This window comes from Eptatretus burgeri, chromosome 8 (assembly GCF_056783735.1).
Source record: "Eptatretus burgeri isolate ZD-2024b chromosome 8, Ebu_testis_v1, whole genome shotgun sequence".
Classification (NCBI taxonomy): Eukaryota; Metazoa; Chordata; class Myxini; order Myxiniformes; family Myxinidae; genus Eptatretus; species Eptatretus burgeri.
Genome location: NC_140968.1, coordinates 80388 through 89864, shown reverse-complemented (window position 1 = coordinate 89864; position 9477 = coordinate 80388). Strand labels below are relative to the sequence as shown.

The following is a 9477-nucleotide window of genomic DNA, read 5'->3' as shown; positions in this document are numbered from 1 at the left end:
ATTGGTTGGGAAGGTGTCAGTATTGGGGAAGATTTTTGGATGATCTTTCCTGAAATTAAAGTGTTTTCTGCTGTCCAGTCAAATACTGAAGATCTTCTCCCCTTTCATTTAGTAACTAAGACTGGGATCCAAGACCTCTCTCGAATGAAGCAATGTTTCTCCCCATCGGGGCTAACACGCATAGCTTTGTGGGGTGAGAAGTTAGGGCCTGGGTCTCCCTCTGCTCCTCTGTGGGCCAAGTTGAACAGGTTACCCATACATGGCCTTTTGGCTGATATACAGTGGAGGCTAGTACATTGGGCACTCCCATCCAACACCTTTGTACATCATTTTAATGGCTCCATATCGATCACATGTCCCTTCTGTGAGCAAGAAGAGGATCTCTTCCATACATACGTGAAGTGTGAAAGACTTATCCCTCTTTTTTCCTTGCTTATTCACCTCTTTCATGGTTTGTCTTTTTCTTTTACATCACACATGTTTATTTTTGGGGTGCCTTATAGACCCTCATGGAGAGATGCTGGTGCTTTTTTGAATTTTCTGGTGGCTGGAGCAAAATACACCATTTATAAGTCAAGGAAAATGAAGATTGAAAATGATGATGATGTTGATAATTAACTATTTTCAAAGGTTTTGTTGTAGCGAGACTAAAACTGGAATTTGAACATAAAAATAATGTCAATGTCAAACTTTTTGAGAGAAAATGGTGTATTGGTGGAGCTGTGTGTCTGGTGGATCAACTTAACTTGGTGGTCACTCTATAATTTGCATCTTTTTTCGGATATGTAAAGATGTGTTTTTTTGTGCGTTTCCAAAATGAATGAATTACTTGTTTATTTTCTTGCTATTCATGAAATAAAGTTTCAAATTCAAAAAAAAAACTCTTTTATTTATATATATATATATATATATATATATATATATATATATATATATATATATATATATATATATATATATATATATATATATATATCCATCCCACCTCTCTCACACCCTCTCTCTCACCCTCTCTCTCACCCTCTCTGTCTCTCCCACATCAGCGTAGCAATCTGCTAGTGATGAAACAATGGCTGCACCGGTGTGAAAGTTGACAATCATGCAATTGCAGCACGCTCTCAGAAGCAAAACAATACGGTGAACACTCAAAATAAAACAGCAATCATAATTTAAGCATTTCAATTTTATCAACAGCATTGACCATCGTAAAAAGTTTAACATGGGAATCATTGATCATAAAAGAAGCTCAGATAATATAATGAATGTAGCCAAGCTGTAGAAGTCCTCAATTTAGGAAGCACCAAACTGTTCTGTATATTTAAACGCTCTTGTGAAATAAAACTGAGAACATTAGAAAAAATAACTACAGAAGGGAGCCAACTGAATTCCAAGCAAGTCATTTAAATATACAAACAGAGAACATCAGGGTGTAGAGTGAGAAAAATAAGTGTGAAGAATGGAGAAGAAAGGAAACGGAACAGAAAATAGGGTAGGTGAGTGGGAGTGGGGAGACAGTGGAAAGAAGAATGGGAATTGGTAACGATGGATGTTGGGAAATATTTGGGGAAAGGTGGTGGTGGTGGTGGTGGTGGTGGTGGTGGTGGTTGTGGTGGTGAAGACCCATATTCTTGCGAGAGCATCAAGGCATTCACAACAAATCATGAACTTTTTCTGGAGCCAATCAAATCGTGGACAAGTCCAATCGGTAGCAGAGTGCGCAGGTTTCCGATGAGCAGTCTCGGAAATCAAACGCATGCCAGTCAGGGTAATGCAACAACGCTCAAACCACTCAAGCACCAAGCTGTTTGAAAAGGGGCAAGGAGGGAAGTCAAAAGTTCTGCCAGTTCTTCACATGTAAGAATGCAAATGGCCTCGAAAGCGAGTAAAAACTGCTGGTGTTTTGCAGACAGGTAGTGTAAACAACCTTTGGAGCCACAAACTTCAACGTATGTTCCACCTTTTCAAATGAAACGCCCGAATACAAAGAAATGTCCGAAACATTGGCGGCTTGTACGTACGCCACTTACACAACTTGCAAAACGCTCCGATCTTCAGAGGGGTCTTGGAAGGTTACAATCTCAAACCACAAATCTTAATCTTCCCTGGGCAATCATTTCCTCAGGACATAAGCGGAATTGTTTCTGCAGAAATGTCGGCCAATGTCGAACGTGTTTCATCTGAAAACAATCAATGGCAATGCAACTCTTCAGCTATTCACACTGCCAGAGTCGCAAGCTTCATGCAGTCTGGAAGTTTCGAACTGTTTGTTTCCCTGAAGTCGACACTAACCCACAGGCTGCACTTTGCCCAGCGGCTCCCTCTGACGAGCCACCGAGTGGCACAGGCTCCATGTTTGCCCAAGGATCCTGCAGCATCGACCGGTTGAAGTAATTCCCAGAACCGTTATTGCCTCCACGTTTGCCCCAATGCCGTGGGGTGGAACGCGCATTCTGTGGGGAGTTCTGGACAGACAGCAACGAGTAAGCCAAAGAGCTGGGACGAATGGGAAAGGATGATTAGTGTGATTGTAATAATGCCCAACCAAATGTTCTTCTTCACACAAACTCTGTCACAATCTTGCAAGAGATTATAATGAAGTAAAAGTTGACAAGACTGAAAGCATGCTAACTGCCTCACTGCCTTAAGAGACATGATTGTCGTTTCAATTGTTATCCCTCCATCTCTATTTTGCTTTGAACAAAGGCCAATGCTCTACACACCAACCACAGCTTGTTTCCAACTGGGGTAAATATGGACACTACTGAGCTATTAATTGATAAAAAATAATTGTTTATCTTGTTTGCCGATGTAAACAGACATTTGTCCTCTCAGACATTTATTCAGTTGTGACAAATAAAAACACAAAACGAATGTACAGCTTCAAAGCCGAGACAAGCATTCATCATCAATCTTCTTCGTTTTTTAACGGCCACCATTACCCCAACTTTCTTGTGGGGTCGGCTGGGGAAGCTTGGCATGAGTGTTCATGAACCTGCTGCCCAGGCATGACGTCCGATGAGTGAGGGCAGGAATTTGGAATTTGGCCAGGGTGCGAGCGATAGCTCACCTCCTCTTTGCAAACAACAACAGGCGATCTTTAATGTCCACCAACAAATGATGACAGATGGGATTCCTGTTTAACGTCCATCCGAGGGACGGCACACACGTTGATGAATAACCCTCCCTGTGAAACACCAGGATGACAGTTTACAGTTAAGTCAAGAATCAAACCCAGGCTAGACAGCTTAAATGTGAGTGTGTGTACATCAAGGCCATCCAGACAGCCCAGTATTAATCATCGACATGAAGTGATGTAGCCTTCATATAAGGGGGAAAGGGGAGGCACCTCCACCCTCCCCCCCTCCCCGTCTAACATTCTCACAGACCTTTCCATCCATCCATTGGGACCATACTCTATGCAGAACGTTGGTGCTGCCGAAACAGTCTCCTTGGCTATTGGGCACAATCCTGGACACAGGACGCAGTATAACAGCATGCTGGCACTGATTTTGCCGACCTTGGAAGGATGACAGGCCGAGTTAACCCCACCTGATATTAATTCAACAGACGAGTGGGATTTGAAATCAGGACCCAAGGATCCCAAGCCCACCACCCGAACCATTAAGCCAACAGCAGGCACACGGTCCTTTCCCCCTAAGTATTATAACCGTCTAACAGCCCCTTTCCTCCTTATTATAACCTTCTCACAGTCCTTTCCCCCCAATTTTAACCTTCTCACAGCCCTTTGCCCCCTGTAACCTGCCTGTGAATCACTGCCATGACAGTTTCTATCTGAGCCGAGATTCAAACTCAAGCGAAACAGATTAGGGGTGAATCTGTACCTCTCAGACATCATGCCTGGCTTCGCTTCTGTGGAAATAAGATAAGATGTGCCAAATGAAGTGTCCAGAGTTTCATCACTCCACCACCACCCTCAAAAAAACGAATAAATAAAATGGGGCTCAGATTATTTGGAACAGGGAGAAAGGTGGGGTTCAGAAAGGGTGCCATGTCCCAGACACTTGCGATCTCGAAAAGTAATCACATAGACAGCGTGTAGTCAGTCATCACACATAGACAGCGTGTACAGTCAGTCATCACACATAGACAGCGTGTACAGTCAGTCATCACACATAGACAGCGTGTAGTCAGTCATCACGCATAGACAGTGTGTACAGTTATCACGCATAGACAGCGTGTACAGTTATCACGCATAGACAGCGTGTACAGTTATCACGCATAGACAGCGTGTACAGTTATCACGCATAGACAGCGTGTACAGTTATCACGCATAGACAGCGTGTACAGTTATCACGCATAGACAGCGTGTAGAGTTATAACAAATAGACAGCGTGTACAGTTATCACACATAGACAGCGTGTAGAGTTATAACAAATAGACAGCGTGTACAGTTATCACACATAGACAGCGTGTAGAGTTATAACAAATAGACAGCGTGTACAGTTATCACACATAGACAGCGTGTACAGTTATCACACATAGACAGCGTGTACAGTTATCACACATCGACAGCGTGTACAGTTATCACACATCGACAGCGTGTACAGTTATCACACATCGACAGCGTGTACAGTTATCACACATCGACAGCGTGTACAGTTATCACACATCGACAGCGTGTACAGTTATCACACATCGACAGCGTGTACAGTTATCACACATCGACAGCGTGTACAGTTATCACACATCGACAGCGTGTACAGTTATCACACATCGACAGCGCGTACAGTTATCACACATCGACAGCGCGTACAGTTATCACACATCGACAGCGTGTACAGTTATCACACATCGACAGCGCGTACAGTTATCACACATCGACAGCGCGTACAGTTATCACACATCGACAGCGCGTACAGTTATCACACATCGACAGCGCGTACAGTTATCACACATCGACAGCGCGTACAGTTATCACACATCGACAGCGCGTACAGTTATCACACATCGACAGCGCGTACAGTTATCACACATCGACAGCGCGTACAGTTATCACACATCGACAGCGCGTACAGTTATCACACATCGACAGCGCGTACAGTTATCACACATCGACAGCGCGTACAGTTATCACACATCGACAGCGCGTACAGTTATCACACATCGACAGCGCGTACAGTTATCACACATCGACAGCGCGTACAGTTATCACACATCGACAGCGCGTACAGTTATCACACATCGACAGCGCGTACAGTTATCACACATCGACAGCGCGTACAGTTATCACACATCGACAGCGCGTACAGTTATCACACATCGACAGCGCGTACAGTTATCACACATCGACAGCGCGTACAGTTATCACACATCGACAGCGCGTACAGTTATCACACATCGACAGCGCGTACAGTTATCACACATCGACAGCGCGTACAGTTATCACACATCGACAGCGCGTACAGTTATCACACATCGACAGCGCGTACAGTTATCACACATCGACAGCGCGTACAGTTATCACACATCGACAGCGCGTACAGTTATCACACATCGACAGCGCGTACAGTTATCACACATCGACAGCGCGTACAGTTATCACACATCGACAGCGCGTACAGTTATCACACATCGACAGCGCGTACAGTTATCACACATCGACAGCGCGTACAGTTATCACACATCGACAGCGCGTACAGTTATCACACATCGACAGCGCGTACAGTTATCACACATCGACAGCGCGTACAGTTATCACACATCGACAGCGCGTACAGTTATCACACATCGACAGCGCGTACAGTTATCACACATCGACAGCGCGTACAGTTATCACACATCGACAGCGCGTACAGTTATCACACATCGACAGCGCGTACAGTTATCACACATCGACAGCGCGTACAGTTATCACACATCGACAGCGCGTACAGTTATCACACATCGACAGCGCGTACAGTTATCACACATCGACAGCGCGTACAGTTATCACACATCGACAGCGCGTACAGTTATCACACATCGACAGCGCGTACAGTTATCACACATCGACAGCGCGTACAGTTATCACACATCGACAGCGCGTACAGTTATCACACATCGACAGCGCGTACAGTTATCACACATCGACAGCGCGTACAGTTATCACACATCGACAGCGCGTACAGTTATCACACATCGACAGCGCGTACAGTTATCACACATCGACAGCGCGTACAGTTATCACACATCGACAGCGCGTACAGTTATCACACATCGACAGCGCGTACAGTTATCACACATCGACAGCGCGTACAGTTATCACACATCGACAGCGCGTACAGTTATCACACATCGACAGCGCGTACAGTTATCACACATCGACAGCGCGTACAGTTATCACACATCGACAGCGCGTACAGTTATCACACATCGACAGCGCGTACAGTTATCACACATCGACAGCGCGTACAGTTATCACACATCGACAGCGCGTACAGTTATCACACATCGACAGCGCGTACAGTTATCACACATCGACAGCGCGTACAGTTATCACACATCGACAGCGCGTACAGTTATCACACATCGACAGCGCGTACAGTTATCACACATCGACAGCGCGTACAGTTATCACACATCGACAGCGCGTACAGTTATCACACATCGACAGCGCGTACAGTTATCACACATCGACAGCGCGTACAGTTATCACACATCGACAGCGCGTACAGTTATCACACATCGACAGCGCGTACAGTTATCACACATCGACAGCGCGTACAGTTATCACACATCGACAGCGCGTACAGTTATCACACATCGACAGCGCGTACAGTTATCACACATCGACAGCGTGTACAGTTATCACACATCGACAGCGTGTACAGTTATCACACATCGACAGCGTGTACAGTTATCACACATCGACAGCGTGTACAGTTATCACACATCGACAGCGTGTACAGTTATCACACATCGACAGCGTGTACAGTTATCACACATCGACAGCGTGTACAGTTATCACACATCGACAGCGTGTACAGTTATCACACATCGACAGCGTGTACAGTTATCACACATCGACAGCGTGTACAGTTATCACACATCGACAGCGTGTACAGTTATCACACATCGACAGCGTGTACAGTTATCACACATCGACAGCGTGTACAGTTATCACACATCGACAGCGTGTACAGTTATCACACATCGACAGCGTGTACAGTTATCACACATCGACAGCGTGTACAGTTATCACACATCGACAGCGTGTACAGTTATCACACATCGACAGCGTGTGCAGTTATCACACAGACAGCGTGTACAGTTATCACACATAAACATTGTGTACAGTTATCACACATAAACATTGTGTACAGTTATCACACATAAACATTGTGTACAGTTATCACACATGGACATTGTGTACAGTTATCACACATGGACATTGTGTACAGTTATCACACATGGACATTGTGTACAGTTATCACACATGGACATTGTGTACAGTTATCACACATGGACATTGTGTACAGTTATCACACATGGACATTGTGTACAGTTATCACACATAGACATTGTGTACAGTTATCACACATGGACATTGTGTACAGTTATCACACATGGACATTGTGTACAGTTATCACACATGGACATTGTGTACAGTTATCACACATGGACATTGTGTACAGTTATCACACATGGACATTGTGTACAGTTATCACACATGGACATTGTGTACAGCTATCACACATGGACATTGTGTACAGTTATCACACATGGACATTGTGTACAGTTATCACACATAGACAGTGTGTACAGCTATCACACATGGACATTGTGTACAGTTATCACACATCGACATTGAACCTGTAAAACGGGATTGGAATTCGCCATGTTGGTTGGTCCCGCTCCGTGCGATTTGGAGTCTTGAGGTTCAACTCCCAAGCAGCTTGTTGTCGCTCGCCAAGCGGCTTGTTATCGCTCGCCAAGCGGCTTGTTATCGCTCGCCAAGCGGCTTGTTATCGCTCGCCAAGCGGCTGCTGCTCCCAAGCAAACACTCACACCTTGCGCTTCATTCGGAGCGACAGCGACCGGCTTGGCGAGCGATAACAAGCTGCTTGGCGAGCGATAACAAGCCGATCGGCAATGGACCACACTCCTGGCTCACGGACTTTCCTCTCCTTTACCAGCCCCATGACCATGTAATAGTCCATACCTGCCCACCGCGTCCTCCACAGCCCCACCAGCCCGGGGATGGTCCCCCATAGCGAGGACTCGGGGACCGAACGCTGTTCGTGTTCCAGGTGTTGTAAGGTGACATTGCAGGCGGTCGTGGTGGGGAAGAATAGTGTTGTGGAGATCGGGGTGAGAAGCCGGGACTGGGGGGTGAACGCATCCCAGGCCCGACTCCAGGGGAAAACGCGCGCGGGGAATGTTGTAAGAAGCGAGAATGACCCGTTGGGGTACAGCTTGGTGGCCCCATTTGATACGGGCCGGAGGGAAATGGGTGTCGGTACATGTTCACCGGGAATGACGAAATCCAATAAAACAAGAATAAACGACGTGAAGGGGAAAGCTTCCTCTCGCCTCGTGAAGCCTTACTTCCGGATTGGTCACCTCGTTTGTTCTTGTAAAGTTTTCTTTGACGTGCTGTGGGCAAAATGTTATGCGGCATCAAGTTAATCGTGACCTTCTAGTTTCTTGGAATAATGAGAAACAGAACAATAAGTAACAGTACAATATGAAAATGGAAGGAAAATGAATGCCAGTTGCACTGCAAGGGAATGATCTGATACACCTCGAATCACGAACTCATTCCTCCTGGGTTCCTTGTCTTGTGGTACAAGTTACACAGTTTTGAATAAATATTTACAACTTTGTCTTTTTAATCTGTGATTACGGACCTTCGTTATTACGAACGGAAAGTTAATAAAGGTCGTGATTATAAACAAGTAATAATGTGGTTTTTTTTGTTTTTTTTACAACAAAAAGAGCAATCAGAGATTGTGCACTCTCACCAAGAGAGTGTAAATTTGTGTCGTGTATTTTGTGCGGTGTTTGTGTAGTTTTGTGTTGTGTATTTTGTGTGGTGTTTGTGTAGTTTTGTGTGGTGTGTGTGTGGTTTTGTGTGGTGTATTTTGTGTGGTGTTTGTGTAGTTTTGTGTGATGTTTGTGTAGTTTTGTGTGATGTATTTTGTGTGGTGTTTGTGTAGTTTTGTGTGGTGTTTGTGTAGTTTTGTGTTGTGTATTTTGTGTGGTGTTTGTGTAGTTTTGTGTAGTGTATTTTGTGTGGTGTGTGTAGTTTTGTGTGGTGTTTTTGTGTGGTGTTTGTGTAGTTTTGTGTGATGTTTGTGTAGTTTTGTGTGATGTATTTTGTGTGGTGTTTGTGTAGTTTTGTGTGGTGTTTGTGTAGTTTTTGTGTTGTGTATTTTGTGTGGTGTTTGTGTAGTGTATTTTGTGTGGTGTGTGTAGTTTTGTGTGGTGTTTGTGTAGTGTATTTTGTGTGGTGTTTGTGTAGTTTTGTGTGGTGTT

The 9477-nt window shown here is 44.9% G+C and overlaps 1 long non-coding RNA gene across 1 annotated transcript; it reads right to left on the bottom strand.

The window, feature by feature from the left end:
* Window positions 1–1165: 1165 nt before the first annotated feature.
* On the bottom strand, window positions 1166–8570 carry LOC147020889 (uncharacterized). Its single transcript, XR_015060654.1, has 2 exons — window positions 8162–8570; window positions 1166–2462 (listed from the first exon to the last, which is right to left on the bottom strand). It is a non-coding gene; the product is annotated as an uncharacterized LOC147020889 (long non-coding RNA).
* Window positions 8571–9477: the final 907 nt, after the last annotated feature.